This window comes from Corvus brachyrhynchos, unplaced genomic scaffold (genome assembly GCF_000691975.1).
Source record: "Corvus brachyrhynchos isolate BGI_N302 unplaced genomic scaffold, ASM69197v1 scaffold56, whole genome shotgun sequence".
Taxonomy (NCBI): domain Eukaryota; kingdom Metazoa; phylum Chordata; class Aves; order Passeriformes; family Corvidae; genus Corvus; species Corvus brachyrhynchos.
The window spans coordinates 887,680-908,901 of NW_008238664.1; the positions used below are offsets into that span (position 1 = coordinate 887,680).

The 21,222-nt window shown below is 41.3% G+C and overlaps 1 protein-coding gene and 1 long non-coding RNA gene across 3 annotated transcripts in view; one reads left to right on the plus strand and one right to left on the minus strand.

The window, feature by feature from the left end:
* The window catches only part of LOC108447555, a 23,219-nt gene extending 2,971 nt beyond the window's left edge, over window positions 1–20,248 (minus strand). The window contains exon 1 of the long non-coding RNA XR_001863182.1: window positions 20,073–20,248. This is a non-coding gene — a long non-coding RNA (uncharacterized LOC108447555). The remainder of the gene's footprint in view (window positions 1–20,072) is intronic.
* The window catches only part of CHST11 (carbohydrate (chondroitin 4) sulfotransferase 11), a 193,281-nt gene that overhangs the window by 70,406 nt on the left and 101,653 nt on the right, over window positions 1–21,222 (plus strand). The window lies entirely within an intron of this gene.

Below are 21,222 nucleotides of genomic sequence, written 5' to 3' on the forward strand. Positions count from 1 at the left end.
TCAGCTGCTTTCCATGGAGCTGAGAAGTGCTTCAGAACCCCTCTGTAGGACACAGAGGGTATGCACTGGGATGCTTTCCCAAGAGGTCCTGCCTCACTGGGGGATGTTCTCCAGCAAAGCAGGTCCCTGGTTCTGTGCTGGAGCTTCTGGTTGAAGTTACTGTATAAACAATTACCTGGAAATCAGTCTCCTGCCCTGCCGCAGCCAATGCAGAATTTGCCTTTGCAAGATTAAACTGTAATGTTGTGCTACCCATCAAAACAAGGACACTATAAAATCAGAGGGGAAGCACACTGTCCTTTGATGCCACTTGGATGATTTACACTATCAGTTTTGTGGAACTGCACTAATTCCTTTTATAAACAGGGCAAGGTAATAGTCACGGAAATTTTAGGAATAAACAAGTATTCTGTGAAGCTGAAATTATTTTGATTCTCTGTGGCAGATAAAGTAGTTTCATGTGGGACATTAATATTTATTGAGATTGGTAGCCATAGAATTGATTTTGGTGACTAATCCTTGTAGCTTTGTAACCATTACAGGTATAATTTGCTAGCTGTGTAAATACATGATATCAGTGTATACACAAAATGATAGCCCAGTTAGATAAAAATACCCAACTTTTCCTGGGCTTTTTACTGTTTATTCAATGCACAGTTCTATCCGTTTTGCTGTTGCAGAGCAGTTACCAAATTGGCCCTATCTTATTCCAGTGGAAACTATTAGAAAAAATGTGTGTGACCTTTAACAGCAGCAAAATCTGTTCCACTGCTAACACTTTCTCAGGATAATGTACTATGGTTACACTGTGTCTGTCCTGACATTTAATAGAACTTTAATCTCACCTTTTGAATCTACTATTTATAAAAAAAAACAACAAACAAACAAAAAAACAAACCAACCAACCAAAAAAAAAAAAAAACCAAGCAAAAAATGTGCCTGAAATTTTGAATTTAATTGTTTGAATGGCTGTATTTTTTTAGATAATGGTGCCATGAAGATGGAGGAAGAAATAAAAAATGACAACCTTTTAATACATTCTTTTCTAACAAAGGTGCATGTTCCTGATCATCCGCATAAAAGTTTAGTACGTCTAGTATCTTAGGCTTGTTGATGTGTAGGATCTACAGTATATACAGCAGTGAACTTTAAGTTTAGAAACTTTTATAGGTTTAATTCCATTGTATATTTCTTTCATGTGTTGATGTTCTAGCTTTTAATTAGTCTAAATTAAGCTCATGCAACTGATTTATGGTCCATATTATGTCCACTTAATTTAAAATGTTTAACCTCAGACATCTCTTAATAATAAATCTATTAGCTTTTTCATAAAGGTGGGTCTTTAGTGACTTCAGCATGTGAGCCCTCTTGAAAAATAATTGGAGATATTCTTCTGAGTCCTCTAGACCTTTTCAAAACTCACCCAAATTATTATAAATTTCATAGACAGACATGGTGTACTGGAATAGTTCCTGTGTTCACAGAGACTGGAGAGCTGCTCAGAGGAAAAGGTCCCCTTGAGAATATTTATTCTGGTGCAGTAGCCAAATCTTTGGGAGAATAATATTTAAATCAAGTTCACCCTACACAGAGTTTTTCAGTGGTTTTAACCAAAAACTGTGTTTTGTTGTTCCTTACTTAATAATTGCAGTCCAGAAAGACAAGTTTGATTGTTGCTGTGTGCAGGAGGCATTTCTGTGCTGCTGAGCCAAAACCAGAATATGTGTAACATACTGCACCCTGCTCTTCTGTGTCCTCTAGTTCTTCTGGTGGGTTCACAGCTCAATTTCTGGCAGCAGCAGCTGGAATAGAAAACTTCTCCCTTTTTCTTTTCCCTATTGCCCTTCAGCTCTTTGGGGCAATGGGTGTGCAGAATTCAGGCTGAGGGACATGCACACAGAGCAGTCGTATGTTGCAGAGTAAGAGAAATATGGAATGAATTGGCGACCTAAGAGGTCACTCATTTTTTTTTGTTTACATTTTTTTTCCTCTCCTTTGTGCACTGTATAATAAAATACTGCCTGGAGAACAGGAGGCTTGGAGGGTAAATTGGCTGAGATGAAAACTGGATTGTAACAACAGTGATTTTGTTTTTCTTCAACCTTATCTTGACAGGGTGGTTTCTGAGTATTAAATTTCCAAAGATTACATACAGAGTTGTACCCATGCTCCCCATTAACTGGCAAGGTACAGCTTTTCCAACCTAGTCCTGTGGAATCCGCCATGGGTTTTGTTGGATTTGGAGGTCCCAGGAACAATGGAACAGATTCTTGAGTGCTGTCTGCTGGCTAATTACAGATGTACAGACAGGGAACAGAGGCCAAAACCATGAGGGGAGGCCCCTGCATGGCTCAAGTCTGAGCTGAGGCTGCACATCCCACATCTGCAGTAGGGAGCTGCAATGTGGCAGGAGCAGGCAGAGAGGGCAATGGCCTTGCCTTGGCTGTCACTCCTTGTGGCTTCTGAGTATTAAATTTCCAAAGATTACATACAGAGTTGTACCCATGCTCCCCATTAACTGGCAAGGTACAGCTTTTCCAACCTAGTCCTGTGGAATCCGCCATGGGTTTTGTTGGATTTGGAGGTCCCAGGAACAATGGAACAGATTCTTGAGTGCTGTCTGCTGGCTAATTACAGATGTACAGACAGGGAACAGAGGCCAAAACCATGAGGGGAGGCCCCTGCATGGCTCAAGTCTGAGCTGAGGCTGCACATCCCACATCTGCAGTAGGGAGCTGCAATGTGGCAGGAGCAGGCAGAGAGGGCAATGGCCTTGCCATGGCTGTCTCTCCTTGTGGCTGTCCCTTCTTGCCAGCCTGTAAGGGCCTATGTGGGGGAGACACCAAATGGGAGCTGGGGCTGGATGATGTTCCACAATGTTCAGCAGCAGTATCTCTCTTCATTTCTGGTTCCGCAGTTCTCTGGTTTTGGAGAACCTCATCCTCAGTTATAGCAATTCAGAGGTGAGGCTAGATAGCAAACCCATGTGGTGAGAAAACATGATGCCCAGACTGAAGCAGAAAGCATCTGTGTGGTATACCTCCATGTCAAGGGTTTTCTTTGCAGTTAAAATTGTTTTGCTATTTTTTCTACTGTAAGTTTTATGCTCTTTGAAAACAAAGCCAAGGTACTGTTTTTAAGGATCCAGATTACATGGATGTTGAAAGTCTGATGCTTCATAACCCTGTTCTCTTTTATAGACTGGTTCCCTGTTCAGATTATACCTCTTAAAAGTGTTTCATCAGAGGCTATGCTGAGTTAGAAGAGACCCATCAGGATCATCAAGTCCAGCTCCTGACCCTGCACAGGACACCCCAAGAGTCACACCATGTGCCTGAGAGTCAAAATGCCTCTTGAACTCAGACAGGCCTGGTGATGTGACCTCTTCCCTGGGAAGCCTGTACCACCCTCTGGGTGAAAAACCTTTTCCTTTTGTTTTCACCCCCTGCATGGTAAATTCATGTGGCCACAAAAGGATTGAGAGCTCAGCTAATGAAGCAGGGCTCTGACAGGGCATCTGTCCTGGCCATGATCCCTCCCAGCTTCTGGTGAACCCCAGCCTACGCACTGGTAGGGTGGGGTGAGAGCCACAGAAGGCCTTGACTCTGTGTAAGTGCTGCTCAGCAATAATGAAAACATCCCAGTGTTATTGGCAGTGTTTTCGACACAAATCCAAAACATAGCCACTGTGAAGAAAATAAACTCTGTCCTAGTGGAAACCAGTGCAGTGTGCCTGGGGGTGCAGTCTGAGCCAGGCGTGGGCGTGGAGCACAGGGCCCGATCAGAGGATTCTCAGTCCCGGTGTTGCAGCTGCTCTCTGCCCCGACTGGAGCAGCTCATGGGTCAGCCTCACCTTTTAAACACGTCTGTGCTTTTGTCCCAGATGTAGATGGTTCAGAAAGGACTATCCAATGAAGTTTTGCTGGCGATGGAATCCTCTAAGATCCCTCCAACTTGCTTTTCCAAAACCTGACATTTTGTCTCACGTCTGTGTGGACATGCGTTTGGGTGCAGGTACAGGTACATTGAAACTCATAGAATTTTTCTGAAGCCTCTTAGCATAGAATCCCTTCAGTAGCTGTAGGGCTTATATAACACCACAGCATAAATTTAAAGTGCCAGGGAGGCATCATCCTTTACAGCCACTCAAGACCTTAATGCTGTGTTTTTTGCTGCTTGTCTGAGTGAACAAGCACAAGCATCACTGGGCCCCATAAGTACAAAGACAGGTACAGGGTTTATTGCCTTTCATCTGCTTTCTCTGGAAATTATAATTCTTCTTTCAAACATTCTAGTGAGATGCTGGTGGAGCCAAAGGAGTTGTTTGGGATGTTGTAAAGAGGGAATGGTCTCAGCCAGTGAGGATAAATTGGATCAAAGGCATATGTACTAAGGATCTCTCTCTGTTTATATAGTTCATGTCAGTCTAGTGCAGAAAACTACAGTGTCTGCCTGATCACTTGTAGGTGACAGTTCAGGGTACCTTTTTATGGATTGTTTATCACCACTCTGCCTTTCACCCAAGGTACTACAGGGGGAAGTGGCTAAGGAAACGCATAAATAACCCAGGTACAAGATTCAAAACAACTCTAAACACAAATACACGAGAGAGAAGCATAGAGAAATCAGTCTGGGTGGCTTGATTGCACTGATACAAGTGTGTCTCAGCACTCGTGGATGTAGACATTTAATGGCAGAAACCATTCAGTCAGAATAGAATGATGTCTTTCTGCCTTATCTGCTGAGAGCCCTTTATCAACTGAAATCTTCATTGCCATCTTTGTGGCCTTGCTGTTGTGGAGCACAGAGGTAGGAGACTCAGGCTGAGCTGTGTGTTACTTAGCAGGAGACAATGGGATTGCAGGTGGGCAAAGGCACGAGTGCAACGGGATGCATTTACTAGTAATGAAATGGGAAGAGCATTTACATCCACAGGGAGGAACAGAACCTTTTGGTGTGGCTTTAGAGAAGATGACGGTGATGTCGGGGCTGGTGTTAGTGAGGAATTTGATGATGCAGACCAAGTTTTACAGACATGCCTACACTAATTAGCATTGTGAAAAATACTCTTCTGAAGTCCATGGGTTGTTTCATGAGGAAGTTCAACTTCAGGCAGCTGCAGGTGGGTTTGTGAGGTGTGCATAGACAGTGCAGTGTGAGTGGCAGCTCTTGGTGGAGGTAATGAGGTGGGCTCCTGGCACTGTGGCACAGAGAAACGTTCCATTCCCTCCTGCAGTAGCACCTAGTGAAGTATTTCAGCAATCAAAATTATTTTACTACATGTTGTGTACATAAGGTGTTTGCCAGTGTTTTATGTAGAAGGAATGGATTTGGGCATTTCCCTCAAGATTTGTAAGAGCTGGATTTGATAGGACAGGCTTTTAGGCAACACAGAAAAGTGATATGAAAATTTCTTAAAAATTCCACATTTCTAGAAAGAGGGATGGAAAACGTCTGAAGAAACTAATGCAGAGAAACTGGAAAGGCTTGTCACAGGAATATGGCTGTGATAATGAAGATACTTGTTATTTTGCCATATTGGAAGAAGAAGGAGAAAAATCTGCTCACAATTTTGTTTAACATTGTGTTTGTTTCCGTAGTACTCCTAATGTCAAAAAAATATGGGCATATTTAAGACTATAAAACATGTACAATTTGAACAAAACCAAGACAACACACACCAAAACACTGCTGGAATATGTTGAATAAGCACTCAATTATCTAAAGTGGGTCTTGTGAATTATCAATTTCCTTATCTTTGTGGTGTTGAAGAAATCCGCCTTTTGGTTTACGTAGCTAATTCCGTTATGTCCTATGGAAACATCCTCTGTAGACTTACCAGTCCTTTTCAGCTGTAACAACTCCTGCTCTGTGCCCCAGTTAGGAGCTGTAAGAAGCCTCTTTTCGGACAATGCTGGGTAACTTTTCTCCCTGACAAAGGCAGCAGCAGAAAAAACTTCTTTCAAGAGTACAGGTTAATTCTACATTTTAAGAAGTGCCTTTTCTTTCTAGAAAAAATTAGTTTATACTTGAGAAAGCAGAGTGTGCCAGTTGTTGGAGATTTGCTGATGCTAAGGTACAAGGTAGCTACGAAGGATGTTTTGGGGGAATCTGAATCTCTTTTGTGATCTGTCTTTGGCAAGGTAATGCTTTATCTGTCGTGCGCTATATGCCTGTGCAGCATTTTATGAGAATGTGGCTCTGAACCTACCTGAGAGACTAGTCATACTTGCCAAGCCACAAAATGGGTGACAGATGAACGATGAAATAAAAGTCTGAGCAACACCACCCGTTGTCTGAGAGACAGAGCTGAAGCAATCAGGTGGGCACATATGGGCAAGCTTTGTTAGCTGGGGGCTGCTTTGCCAGGGCAGCAATAGCTGTGAGGAAGGAGATGTGTTGTTTATATTTGAGGAAAAGAGCATTATATATCTGTCTGCTGTGCAGTGCCAGCATGCCATCAGTTGCCATCATTCAACATCATAGCAAGGCACTGTATGTGGTAAATGATGTCAAAGGAGGTGTTCTTGCTTTGGGGAAAGTGGCATCCACAATGTGTTAACCAGTCTTTTCCTGATGCTGTCTATATAAGACATTTAAAAGCACAGGTGAAGGGTGACTTCCTTCTCTCTTTTTGGAAAAAAAATAGTCACCTAGCAATTGCCATCTTCACAGATTGAATTTTTCAATAACTGCCCTGATCTGTCAAACATGACCCTCTCTCCCAAAACAAGCAATGAGAGTAAAAGGCACCAGGCAGTTTGGCAGAAGGTACTCTCAGGTACCCTTGTGAATGGAGACTGTATCCCTACAACATGTACATAGTTTAGTAAGGCAAAGTAGTTCAGTTATAGAAAACCAACAGTGTCTCTTCCGCCTTTTCTAACTAATAGTTTCAGGATATCTTGTTTTATGTCTCATCTTTCACCTCAGACAAATACTTTAGCCAATGGAAAAAAAAATCTTATTTTTATTTTATTTGAACTATCTCAAGTTATTGACTCTTAAAATTTTATTCATCCAGTATCAGACCACAGTAAAAAGCCAGAATAAAGTGACTTCAGTATTTCAGCTCTCATGTTGTAGCAAAAATATCAAAGTCACAGGAAGGAGAGTATTCTAGTTATTTGTGTGATGTCCTCACATCCCTGAAGCCTCTGTTGCAGCACTTCACAGCTGCAAAGAGCTGTTTGGAAAGTTTGGAAATTGCCAGTTTTTGCAGAGAAGTAGTGAATCCCTCAAGTGAAAGTATGTTCAACCTCCTTTCTAAGCGATGTTTTTGAAATCATTATAATTCATCTAATTAACTAGCATATTCTTTTTATGCTTTTGTGTCAGCAAGTGCAGTATCCAAATTGGCAGGCATGTGGGAATAAAGTCAATTCTAATATTTCACCCAGAGGATAAAGTCAGCCTCAGAGTCTCATTGGGAAAGGTTGCTAAGACTGACTCTGTTTCATGGACCACTCAGCAATTTTATTTCCTTACACTTTTCCTTATGTCCCCCAAATTAAAATCTCTGCTGCAGAAATGCAGTAAGCACAGTAAACAATAATGACTCCTGCTTCCTTTCACCTCAAAAGTAAGGTTAACAGAGCCTGGGAAATTGCTTGAACCAGATGGCGAAGGTTAAATTGCAGAAGCATGTACGAAGTGATGAGATCTTTTTTGAGAAATTAAATCCTTTCTGTGTAATATCTTCCCTTTCCTTGAGCAAACAGTGGCTGTGTGTCCTGCAGCTGTACTCTCAAATCACAGCCATAGCCTGGTCTTAACCATTTCCTCAAACCGGAGTATCCCTCATTTTAAAAACAAAACAAATGAGAAATAAAAGGAGTTGAGTTTGTGCACATTAAGACCTGTGTTATTCCTCCCATTTAGCAGGCCCTCAGTGCTGCTTTGATTCTTTGAGAAAAAAAAAAAATCCACACAAAAGCAACCTAAAAAGATGATTAGTCTGGCTTTACTTGGCATTTGATTAGTTCTGTAATAAATATTTATGTTTTTCTCCAATACACTCATATCATCTTTACATTGTATTTAGTGGCAAGACAATCAATATTTCATTTTATGCAAGACATAAGGAAAACATGAAGATAATGAAGTTTACATCCTTGCCAGATAGCCATCAGGGATTAGTGTTTGTATTTTAGCCAGTGTAATGAATTGTTATCTTGTAGAACTGATTAGTTTCTAACAATTTGCTGCAGTTTAAACAACTCTTCAAGATGGAGGGACAAGGTTAACAGTCCTTTAAATATATGAGCAGAGGAAGCCTAATGGAAGTTTACATTTGTTGTTATTTATCATTGTAAGGGATGTATTTTTTTAAACGGATGCATTGTGTGTTCTGAAAATTGCAATTTTTCCAGAGGATGTACACCACCTCCCCTCCTCTTCCCCCGCATGTGGAAATGGTTGATGGGTATTTCAAAGAGCTCCACCCAAAAGCACAACAATGTCAGTTATTAATGTAAGTGGAACAGAGGGGCTAAGCCTTGGTGGCATTCAGGACAGGGTTTAATCTGTTAATAGACTCCACCAAATCCCTTGCTGTAATTCCAGCCGGTAAGCTGACCATCTTTACCCTGCTCTCTCCTGATGAAAGCATCCTGCTGACCACCTGCAGGGATCAGGTAGGGACTGGCAGTGCTCCCTCTCCTCTGCATTGAGTGGCCAGAGGCTAAAGGGGGGAAAAATGGGTCCCATTATAGGTGCAGGTCTCCTGTGGGATGCGAGGCCTCCAGATCTGTGGTTTCTGCTTTTCGGCTAAAAAGCTTCCTGTATGTGCAGAGAGGGTTCCCAAAAACCAGGGGGCAACACAGAGATGCTGAACCACACCAGTTGGAGTTTTTTGGTTCCCATACAGAAGCCCTTTGCCTCCCTTCCTTGTGTCACTCATGGTGGATGATGAGGTCTGTGTTGGAAAAGTCAGAAGTACGAAAGAGCTTGACTGGAGGAAGATAAAAAGTCGGAGAGAACTGAACTAAGGTGGCAGCTACAGAAGCTGTAAAGGAAAGGCAGCTTAGCTTCTCAAGTGTGATGGGGGAGGGGGAATGTTCTGTGTCCAGCAGGGCTTGAAAACGTGTTTTTGCGCTTTTCTTATGAAAACTACCTCAGAAATTGTCTTGATGTGGCCTAATTCTGGGTGTGGCTAGGTACAATTTATTATTAAGAATCCGTGTCTATTATCATTGGCAATTGAGGGAAAGAAAACAAAAGTTTTCACTGTAGTTCTGCCATCGAGGCTGGAAAAGCAATTTCCATTTTAGTGAGTGTCCAAGCATGAAAAGATGAAGCTGTTTCCTTAATTATCATGTTATTTCTCATAGGTAAAATACTGTCATATTTTTAAACTCCATGCTCGAAGAAACCTAATTTTAAAAATATGACAGTATTTTACCTATGAGAAGTTGTTCTGGAAAATAAATAGCCACAGAGGAAAGAGAAAATTTTGCTAGAAACTAGGAAGTAGTTTTGTGATAAGCAGAGTAGAGACTCAGTGTGAGCATAGAGTGAGTTCTGGAGTTGTTTAAGTAACATTATTGGAGGTGGGTAGCCTGTGACCAGGGCTGGCACAGCCTGATTTGAGAGAGATCTGTGCAGATCTCTTTCAAAGAGCCTTGAAGAAATGAACGTATGACCAAGAGTGTGCAATGAATTAGTATGTGCATGGTGTGCAGGGTGTTTTTATCCTAGAGGTACAAGAGGTCTCTTGATTAAAAGGAGAAAAACATTCTATTCTTCAGTCTGACCAGGTATGGTCTTCCTTCTGTCAAAGTGAAATTAAATTTTATACAAGAAATTGTTTGAAGTCAAAATTGCAAGAGAAATGGTCTACTATTGCTCCTCACAGTGACTTCCCATGTCAAATATGTAAAGCTTGGGTTGGTTATGGTAATGATGCAATCACCACTGGAAGACCATGGTGGGTGTTACGACATAATTTTCTCTTTTGTATTCAGGCAAGCACCAGATGTTTAATTGGATACATTCTGTAGAAACATAAATGGGGCCACAGCAAGCTGTGAGATACTTAGATGGATTAATTATCTTCTATGGTAAATTTTATATTCCTATTCCAAGTTTTGCCCTTGTTAAGTATTCTTGTGCAGGTTTTCTGCCCTGAATTATGGCACGGAGATTATGTGAGTCTGGATCTTCCACTTGATTTTTTCCTTCTCAGAAAGCTTTTTTTCAAAGGTCATTTTGATTGTTAAAGCTGTCTCCTTGATTCCTCCTTTTTAGCCTCTGCCCTGCTCTATGCTATCGGGTTTCCCAGACTGCTTCTGGCAGTGTCGCTCCGCCTGTATCTGCCACCTGTCCTGTTTTCATCAGTGAATCCAGCCTGTGCTTCCTCCAGTGTTTTGTCCCAACATGCCTTATCATTCCTCCTTAATGACAGCTGCTTTTTTTCGTGTTTCTTTTTACTTCTGCCTCCATTCAGTGCTTGTGATCCAGCCAGTCTGAGAGCACTTGCCCTTTCTTTGATCCCTTTGTGTTCCCGGGAAGTGTCCTTTACCTACCTTTGCTGCGTGGGATCTCAATTCATGTCCTTCGTTTTGCTGCCTAAAGGCTTGTTCACCATTTATCAGTCCTGGCTCCCAGCTTTAGCTGTAGCTTTTCCTCTCTCCTCTTTTCCCTGCCCACCCTTGACCTTCCTTAGTTCTGGCAGTGGAAGTCAAGAAAGGGATCTCTTGTGTCTCCTCTATCTTTATCACAGACTCCTGTTGTAGCAGTTGAAGTCTGGATTTGCAAACGGCAGTATTTTAAATGTGATAATAGGTGATTTTTTTTTTTTTAGTAAAACCACTGTAGAGACTGTTTCTTCTGTTAGTACTTTGCATCTTTTGTGATCCAGTTTTTGATGTTACTTCTATTTCTTACGTTCAGTTCACGTGCTAAGGGCAGAGTTCTCTCTCTATCTTTCCATTTCACAGCTTGTGCTAGTCCAGTGTCAGGTTTTAACAAAGTAAATTAAATTAGAAAAATCAAGTATTTTAATCCAGGTACTTTTTTTGGTTTAGGTTTAGAAGACTGATTAGTAATTTTAAAGTTCCAGTTTTTTGTGCTGTCATTTGCTTTATTTTTTTACATAGAGAAAGAAATGTCAGTATTTTTCTAATTATGCCCTGAATCAGGAGAGGAGACAGAACTCCACCCTTTGAAAATGTTTTTAAATATATCCTAGTTTAAAGCTGTAGTCAGTTCCAGTTTAGACCTTCTGCATGTCCCAGCTGAGTTGTATAGGCTGCAGGAGAATGTGCTGCTAAAAAAATTAAATTAATAGTTTTCACTTTTTTTTTGGCATAAGCTTGGGAGGAATTAGGCTAAGATTCAGGGTTTCTATATATGCTTCTAAATTGTAAGGATGCCTTTAATCATATCTACATAAATATGGTTGTGCATGGCCTCTGCCTAGCTTGGTTTTGTTCACCCCAAAACCCCAAGTCAGGGTGTTTTTGCAGGGGTTTCTGTGCTGGCAGCTTCCCTGTGCTGTCCAAATACTGCCCCACCATGCTTCACTCCTTGCTCCATGGATTTGCTTGTTCCAGTGTTTTCCTGGAGCAGCTGCAAGGTCTCCCTCAGCACAGAGGGTTGGATTTTGCTCTAACACTTTTAGCATTTGCTTGTACATGTGCAGCCCTATTGATTTACACTTGCTCATGATGCTCTGTCCTGTTAAAAATATGATTTATATAATCCACATGTGGCTGAGTTATCCAGAGGAGCTGTAGTTAGACATTTTTCAACACATCCCTGTGAGGCTTTACTTCTGTCAGATTTTCGGTGCTATTTGGGGGTCTTTGTGCTATTTTCAGTGGCTTTTCATTTACTATGGGAATCCTGTTTTGGAAATAACCAGATGTTTCAGCAGTTTGTGGGATTTTTAAAAAAAATGGTATTATCTTTTTTTGTATCGTAAGTCTTCCCTGCAATTGTGGTTTCGTAGTCTTTCAAATAAATTATATATGGACTTATATAAGTTACGTTTTTAGAAAAGGACACATTTCATCTGCTGTCTGTAGTGCATTATCATCCTATATTAGTAATAATGAGTCAGTAACAATTTTGATGGAATCTGTGTGACTAATATTTAACTTAAAATAGCTCAATATTTTTTGTTTTGTTTTAAACATTTTGTTCTTATATGATGACTGTTTCATTTTTTCTGGTTTTGCTTTGTCCAGAAAACTTAAGCACAATGACTGCCTGCTTCCAGTAATGAAAGGTAACTGTAGGAGTGGAGGCAGCAGGCAGTGGTTGCTGTTATTTTAAGCAGCATGTAGTTCTTTCTGTTAGGTTTGAGAAAAGCACATTTTTGCCTGGGCAAATAGAAACCTAAGTCAGTATTTTCTGTTTTATCAGGGTCAGTCTCTGGGTTTTTAAATAGGAACCAAAATTTAGGATGTTACTGTTTTATTTGTAATTGTTAAGACTTTAGAACCAAAATCTCAGCTGCTTTAGATTCATGTAGTGTTGCCAATGTCAGTAGATTTGCTGAGATTTGTATCAGCTGTGGATGTGGCTCTGTGTCTTTTGATAGCACTGGAAATCATTAAAAACAACAAGGGAAAAGCTTTGTCCTTTTTTTTTTTAATCACAGACACCATCACTTCTCTTTCCTCAATTGGAAAGAAACCTCTGTTGGCTCTGAGTCCTATTACGTGCACGTTGAGTGATCTCAGAGGGTTCCTCGCTTCCTCCAGCAGAGGCTTTAATCATCCTGCCAGGGTGATACTTCATTGCTCTGTTGAATGAGTTGTTCAGGAGAGACTCAGCAAAGGAGCTGGTGGAAGAGTTGGGCACTTGCACAGATTAATTGTTCAAGCTCTGCTCAATACAGGTTGATTATAAACCTTTATTATCCATCAGCTTGCTGACCCCATGCTGTCTTTTTCTCCTCACTCGTGGGACAGTGTGTAACTTAGACTGAAATTCAGTGAGAAGGGCAAAGGAGTGGAAACCCACCAGGACTTACTGCTTGTGCTAAACTCATGCGTTGGTGGGGGCTGGAAAAAACATGAATTAGGGCAAGTTTAGAGGTAACTTCCATGGCAGGCTTATGCAGTAGACACATGTGTAACCAACAGTACTATGATAAATACTGCTCATTGTGATAATGCTTTGATAGCTGTGTTTTATCAGTGTGACATCAATCTCTTTATCTGCATCCCTGATACATGAGTCTGTAAGGTGGACAAGAGGATTAAAAGTTAGTGGATGTTTAAATGCAAAATTAAAACTCTTTTTGAAAAGAGTTGTTTTACACAGGCTTATTGTCCTAAAACTGGTCCTCGGAGAGGTTCTATCAGTGTGGCTGAAGAGGAACCCAGTGTTGCTATTCCAGCTTCCTTGATAAAGATATATCCCTTGTCTCTGCTTAATTCTTATCACACATATTACTGATGTAATGGGCACAGTCATAGTGCTCGCAGCATTTTGGTAGCTGGGGTTTCAGTGAAGTTCAAAAAAACAAACAGAACTTTCTCTTTAAATCCCCCAATGTGGCAGTTATCATCCCGTGGCAGTGCTTTTCACCTTGCCTGTCTCTCTTTCCAGCAAGTCCACTGACCCATGGAGTCATTGTGTAGGTATTGCTGGCAGTAATTCATCCTGTCACACACACAGTGAGGAATTCATCATCAGAAATGCGGGCTCTCACATATTTGTGAAGTGTCAGTTTGACAGAATTACTCAGAACTACTGACAGCTGGCATCCTTCCAACAGACCAGTAGTTGCTTAGCTGTGAAAAATGGCAGAAGATGGACAAATATATTGGAACAAGAAAATCTCTACAACACAAAAGTGGTGCTAATGTGATATAACTGGTTGCTGTTACAAAGAGTCACCTTCAAGCATTCAAGTCTATTCTTCTTTCTTCTCTGGCAAGTGATTTACTTTGTGTCAGGTAGCTCAGCAAATCTATCTGACTGAAATCAGATGGCTTCTTACCCTGTTTGGTCTTTGTCTCCCTTCTTTTGCCCATATTTTGAGAGCAGGATGGAGCTGACCAGGCTAAATGCATTTTACAAGTACTTCTGTCAGGTTGCAGAAGAGCAGCTATTAAACATAAATTTCTAGTGAGGCTTAAGTGGGATTTTAAATATTTAAAGGAGTAATTTGTGTAAAGGGAATTCCTACCACTTTCTAAAACGACGATTTCTCATAATTTGGGTTTGGATATCCATAGTCAATTAATCTAAAATTTCTATTGCTTTAGTTTAGTTCCCTTCACATTAGCTCTTTGTATAAAAATGTGTTCTCAATACATGCCAGCAGGCCTGTATTTTAAGCTAATTATGATTGTCATCCTTATCATACTTGATTACTTTTTACCAAGGACAGAAATTGTTGGGCAAGTGACATGGGGGTGGAAATTGGAGCCCAGAGCCATCAAATGTAACAATGACAGAACTGGGACGCATTACCTGATCACTAAAATGACTCAGACCACATGCAGATGAATTGTTTCCCTTGTTAATTCATGCAAACGTGGCCTGGAGGTTAAAGGAATTGATCTTGAGATCAGGAGGTCTCTCCTATATTTCCAGCTCTGTCACCAGTTTGTTTTCTGACCTTCAGCAAGTCACGACTGTATCAATATACTTGCATTGATTTTCAACTCATATGCATGATGTGAAGGGAGGGCTTCAGTATACTGATGGATTTGGGCTGAAGTGGTACCCCCAAGGTTACACAAGAGGACTGTGAGGGAACCAAAAGTAGAAGCCAGAAGGAAACTCCAGTGGGAGGTATCAGCTGTGGGAGACCTTTGCTTCCTGGGGAAGAATTTTGGCCCGAGACTTGAGTCTTGCCCATGGACTTTGAGGAGTGCATATCCAGATTTAAGAACAGGGCACAAGGTATATGATGATGATGTGGAAGAAAATTATGATGGGATTAGGCACTTCGCAAGTTGGATTGGTTAACTCTTGCTAAATAAATAAGAGCAGTTCTTTAGGAATGTTAAATGAAGACTAATAATAATCACAGAGTCATAGAATATCCTGAGTTGGTATGTAGAGGTTGTTTTCTTTCCAGTAGGGAGTCTGAAGTCTGAGTATTTTTTTTCTGAAGCTGTTCTTGAATGCTCTGTTCCAGGCACAGTATGTTTTATCATAAGCTGTGTTCTTTTGTTTTTCAATAGCTGCTATTTTGCAGTTTAGTAACTCAAAAATTCTTTGGGCCAAAAGTCATTGAAGTTACTCATAGTGGAGGGCAGGAAGGTGAAAGGCAGTGCTGAGTGATGCAAGTTGCTGTTGGTGTATAAATCTGAGAATCTGAGAAAGGCAACAGATTTGCTGCTCTTGCTAATTACTGAGAAGAGTCATAGTTTTTCTCTTTGCTTCATGATGGAGTTCAGATTTTACACATTGAAAATTAATCCTGTCTACCAATGACTAGTTTGCTTATATCTTCCAAATAGATATAAACCTTAATAGCATCTTTTGCTCTAGTGACATTGTTAGCTCTATTCTGGATCTTCCCCCGTGTTATTTTGGCCCAGCCCCTACTGTTGCTGTAAGGGGGGTATTTTTCTCCCCATCACTGAGAGCAGAGTGGTCAGTGTAGGCCATGCTCTTCCGGCCTCAGACCTCTCCATCACTCTCTGCTTTCCCCTGGAAGGGCTCTGCAGTATGGGCAGTGGCAGTGGGAGCCAGCTTGGGTGTCTGTGTGACCCAGTCTCTGCTCCCACTCACCCAGGGCTGTGGCTGGGACCCCTGGCAAGGAGCCACACGGCTTCTCTGTGTGCCTCCCTTCAGCTGGGTGCGCCTCCTCGCTGTGGAGCACGGGCAGCAGCTCGCGTCAGGAGAGGCAGGTGATCTGTGAAGTACTGTGCTTTTATTTTTATCCAGTGTAGCCAAGGCATTGGTTGTATAACTCAAAAGAACAACCTAATAATAAACCTGTGCTTGCATTCAAAATTCAGGCTGAGTGTCCCTGCTTTGCAGCCGCTTCTTGCTGCTGCTCTCTTTTGAAGTGGTTTGGATAGACATGGGTTGGTCATGGATTTGGCTCCAGTTGGCAGTGTGGTACCAGCTCGTATTTTAGGAAACAGCCATAATTCAGGAAAGCTGTTGTGTTCAGCACTGAATTGTGTAATTTGTATTTTTAACAACCTTCTGGGTGTGACTCCCATGTTAATTCAGTACCACTGGTGCCTGTGCAGTGACAGAAGTCAAATTACAGAACTGGGTAAGAAAGTGCACAGATATTTCCTGTAATGGCTGTCATTGAAAAGAGAAAGATAGTAGACTATGGTTAGGTTTTTAAAGAAGATTGCCTTTTTTTTTTTTTTTTTAATTTTTTAATTTTTTGGGGGGGGGGGGCAAATAGGCACAGCTTTTTATAAGTCGTATTTTCACTTTGTAACTTTTTTCACGTTTTTTCAGGAGAAAGGCCATGGGAAGAGGAAAGAGGTAGTTTAGGGAGGAAAAAGTGTTTGCTCTTGCTGTGTTCTACACTTCCCAAGTCAAACAGTGATGCTGGTTGCTGTGATGCCATATCTGCTAGAAATAAATCGCATCATTAGTGACCATTGGGGGTGGCCTGCAGTTCATCCTGCTCATCTCCTCTCAGTGTGATTTGGGGAGCAAGATGTCTTTAAGTGCTTGTTTGAGGTGCTAGCCCAGAGACAGTGATTTTACCAAGTGACAAGTGGTGGGGCTGACTGTCACCCTGTGCGTGTTTAGCTTGGCACCTGGCCTTGATGACTGCTTTTAATGGCTACTGTTTTGCTGAGAAGCTGAAAATCTTCCTTTGGCTTTTATCATTTCCATCTCACATATTGTACTTGATGTGGCCAGTAAAAGACCTTTTGTATTTCAGACATTCCCTCCCCTCCTTTAATCCTGACCTAAGCTTTGTTGTGAGGAGGAGAAATGGTGTTGCTGGGAGGGAGCTTCTGGGAAGGAGATTGAAAAGCCAGTGTGACTGGTGTGACCATGTTGTGTCTGGACAGTGGGGAAGAAGAATGCTGTTTGGGTTTGGAAGAAACATTTTGGTCACTTGTATCTCAATATTAGAGACTATTTGAGTATCTTAATCTCGAGTTTAAAGGGAGGGAAGAAGCCTGTGTTTTGTTTTGTCTGCGCTAAGCAAACAGATGCTGTATGAAAAACATGGGAGAAAGGAAATGAAGTCTTGTGGTTTCTCTCTTCAGTGTTGTCCTAGCGATAAAAATCCACAATGGAGCTTGTTGACTTTTTGATTAGACAAATAGCATTGGGAAACCCCTGGTGCTGGAAGCCCTTAGTCATGTGCATATCTTAACTCTGTCTTTTGGCTGTACAAAGAGCTAACAAGTGAAGGAGAGAAACCCTTAATATTTGGTTGGGGCTTGCTGTGCTTGTTTCACTTCCCCTTTTTCCTCCCTGCACTGTGTGTTTTATTTGGGTTTCACTTAAGGATAGGGATGACTTGACCGCCAGCTGTTTTTCGGGGAGAGCAAGTTGGGATGAGGTTCAACCTCCCATCAGCCCTGAGCACCATCCAAAGGGTGTCCCGAAGATTCTGCTCCCACATGGCCATGAGGAAGCTTCTCTGAGGCTTCTTTGTGTGGAAAATTGTGAGAATGTAACTGGAGCATTTCCACCCTTTTCCACACCAAAAAGCATTGATGCAAAGCACTGCCTCCAGCAGGGAGTTTGTGAAGCAAAGCTGGCTTGGAAAGAGATGCTTGCTGTTGCATTGTCCAACTGGAAACTGGTTTTCAGCTGTAGCTGTGATGGGGTAGATATTTGGAATGCTGGATGATGCCATCAGATATTTTGAAGAAAGCCACAAGTGGAAGCTTATGGAAGAGTTCACACCAAATCCCCAAGCACGTCTTATTTCTAAAACCTTGATCTTTAGCCTAAGACAGTTTATTTGAATTTCAGTACTTGCTAGCATTACTGTTTACAAGGGCATGGAGTGACAGGACAAGGGGGTAATGGCTCTAAACTGAAACAGAGTAGATTCAGATTAAATATAAGGAAGAAATACTTTACTGTGAGGGTGGTGAGGCAGTGGAACAGGTTGCCCAGAGAAGTTGTGGATGTCCCATCCATAAAGTGTTCAAGGCCTGGTTGAATGGAGCTTTGAGCAACCTGGTCTAGTGGAAAGTGTCCTTGCCCATGGCAGGAGGGTTGGAACTAGAGGATCTTTAAGGTCCTTCCAACCCAAACCATTCCATCATTCTGTAATTCCTGGTACGACAAAATGACATAGGTAGGGAGAGCTTCCTGCTTAAAGGGACATTCTGCAGTAAGGCACAAGGTCCTTGGTGCTGGGGCTGGGCTGATGGAGGGTGTAGGCTTTAGGGCTGTTGTTCTCTCTTAAAAGGGAAGTAGCATAGTTGCAAGAGAAACAGTGAAATTGTCTTAACATGGTGATCAGAGTATACAGCAAGTTTTAATTTCCTCATAGAATAAGTAGGACACAAATGAACATCTGCAGAGCAGAAAAGGTCAGAAAGGAATAAAGAGAGGATAAAGATTTCAGAAAAATAGAATAGATTTTGACAGGAAAATATTATGTCAAGAGCTTGATTAAATAGAGTAGTTGAAAAGTCGTGTGTTCCGTAGAAAAAAGATTATTAAATAAGAGACTACCATTAGATGAAAAATTCACATTGCCATTTTCTCTGAATATTACTTAAGCTTTCAGCCTGGGAGCTCTGTAATGAAATAGATAGAAGCAAAATATAGAGATTGGAAAGGAGAAACCAAAATAAACTGCTATTTCATTGTTGGATTTGAACTGTAGAACATAATGCAGCATGTTACAACTTTTGAAAATTATTTACAAAATTAAAAAAACCACCAGTATCTGGTGGTGGGTTAAACACTGGTTTGCTGTGTCAACATCAATAATGCAAGTATATACTCACTCATGTATGGGTGTAATCTAGTCACTCATATCATACCTGCATGAGTAGCTCCACCTAAGCACACAAATGGTGTCCTTCCTAGCTGAATAAAATGATTTCACTGCTTTGCCTGCTGAGGACTCAAGCAGTCAATCTCAGTAAATCTTCCTTTCACCTTTCACAGTTCAGGTCCAATTCCAAACCACGCAGAAGGACAGAGATCTGTTTGAGTTCACGGAGCTGAGGTGATTTATCTCAGCTTGGAAAGGGATAATATGTGACAACCCCTTATTGTAAATTTGAAATCAAATCAGCTTTATTTTTTTCACTTGTTGTGTTCTGTTATTTAACACAGCTTTTACATATACTCCTTGGTAAAGGCTGATTAATATTTAATGAAGACAAATGGAGTTTTCAGAATAAAGCATAAGAATTGCCCCAAAAGCAGCAGCCGTCTGAGATAAGAGTGATCAGGAAGGAACAATCTGCCATTCAGCTCTGTGGCTTGAGAAAGCATCACTTAGACTGTAATTTTTATTCTGCTTTATATTTTTAAGCTGAAAGTGTAAAGTACTTTCAATTAAAATGCAGTTTTGATGTTTCAGCTTTCAAGAACTTGTGATAAAATTAACCCATGCAGAGTTGAGAGCGAAGCAAGACTGGAATACATCACAGAAGCCTTCTCTGCATCCTTGGAAGGTTAAAGACAGACAATGAGCCTAAATATCTTTCCAGAAATAAATGTTTTAAAATTAATTCTCCAAGCTGGTGACCCTCTTTGTTTTAGTGATACAATGTCAGAATTACTCCTACACAGGTGATATGGGAATGAACAACCCAAAAATTAAATTGGCAAGTGAATGCATGTCAATTTGGCATACATAATATTGATTTTAAAAATGCTGAACAGTTTGTAAAAATAACTGTAACTGGGAAATCAGCACTAAGCAAATACATTTCTCATGGGGCCCCTGGGGAACCAGATTTTGGTCTGATGCTTGTTAAATGTCCTAATTTATCATCCAGAACAAAACACACACATTTATTGGTCGAATTTACAGAGGATGCAAAAGTTAGGGCATGGTAAATGGAGAGGAAGAGAACTGCAAATCCTTAATGCAGAGTTGTGAATACCCGGTGACTTGGGTGGCAGCCCAGTTTTAGTCATTTAGCAGCAGTGAATGCATAGAGGAATAAAATTTAGGTGATGCTTACCTAGTAGAGAACTCTTTTTTGTTGGAAGTGAGGTCTGGAAAGGGCTTGAGGGTGGTGGTTCACCAGCTGGCCTGCCTGCTGCCTGGTACAGAGGAGAACACGTGATGGTGGAGGACAGGGCCAGCGAGGGGGGGTGGCACTTCCTCATCCTGTGGGTCCTGCTGCAGCCTTTGCTGTGGTGCTGTGTGATGTGGGGCACGCTGGTGCCAGCAAGCTGCAGTGCTAGCTTTGAGTGTGTTCAGAAGAAAGGAAGGAGCGATGAAGTGCCCAGAAAACTTGTCACAGAATAAAGAGAAGTTAGCCGGTGCCTTGATCACAAGGTACATTCATAGAGGTGAGGAGACAGATGTGCCACAAGATCAAGTGGCTGGAAGGTGCAGATAGGTCACATCAGCTTAGCAAAAGGGTATGGTTGGGGAGGAAAATTTGGCATCAAATCAGTTTCTCAAGGTGTGTTTTCTGTTCCTGGCAAATTTAGAAACAAGATGAGTTGTCTTTCTGAGAAATGAACTATTGCCTGGTTGGGAATTATTTTAGGAAAATCTTCTGAAAGGGGCACTTTCCTTTTTTTTCCTCTCCTGCTCTTTCTATCCTTCTCTGCATGAGACATCACAAGGGCAAGAAAAGCATTTGTTCCCTACAGAAGAACTTTTTGAGTCCATGGCTCTGTCAAGCAGTTTTGTTGCCTGTCTCCTTCAGAATGATACTGTCAGAGAGATCCTGGATTTTAGCTACTTATTGGTCACCAGCAGCAACACTGACAGAATTTCTCAATGCTGTTGGCAGGCTATTTGGCTGAAGCCAAAGCTTAATATTTTGTGTGCTAATTATTAAATACTGTTATTACCAGTAGAAGTCACATAGGCATCCAGTATTCTGGAGCCTTAGAAACTACATATTGAAATGCTGTGTGATTCCTTCATTCCCATTTGACGCAGAGGAAAGCTACTTGCATAGTGGCCCCATGCTATTTGTGCATGTTGCTTTTAGTTGCATGTAGCATGCCCATACTATTCGGAGGATGTGTCCCAGTCAATTAAAAAGGTTTAGTCTATCCTATTTGTTAGTGATACCAGCATATGTATCTCTTGCCACTGCTGCCTGTTTTGGTTGTGCTTTGAATGCTCTCATTGGATGTAAAATCACAGAA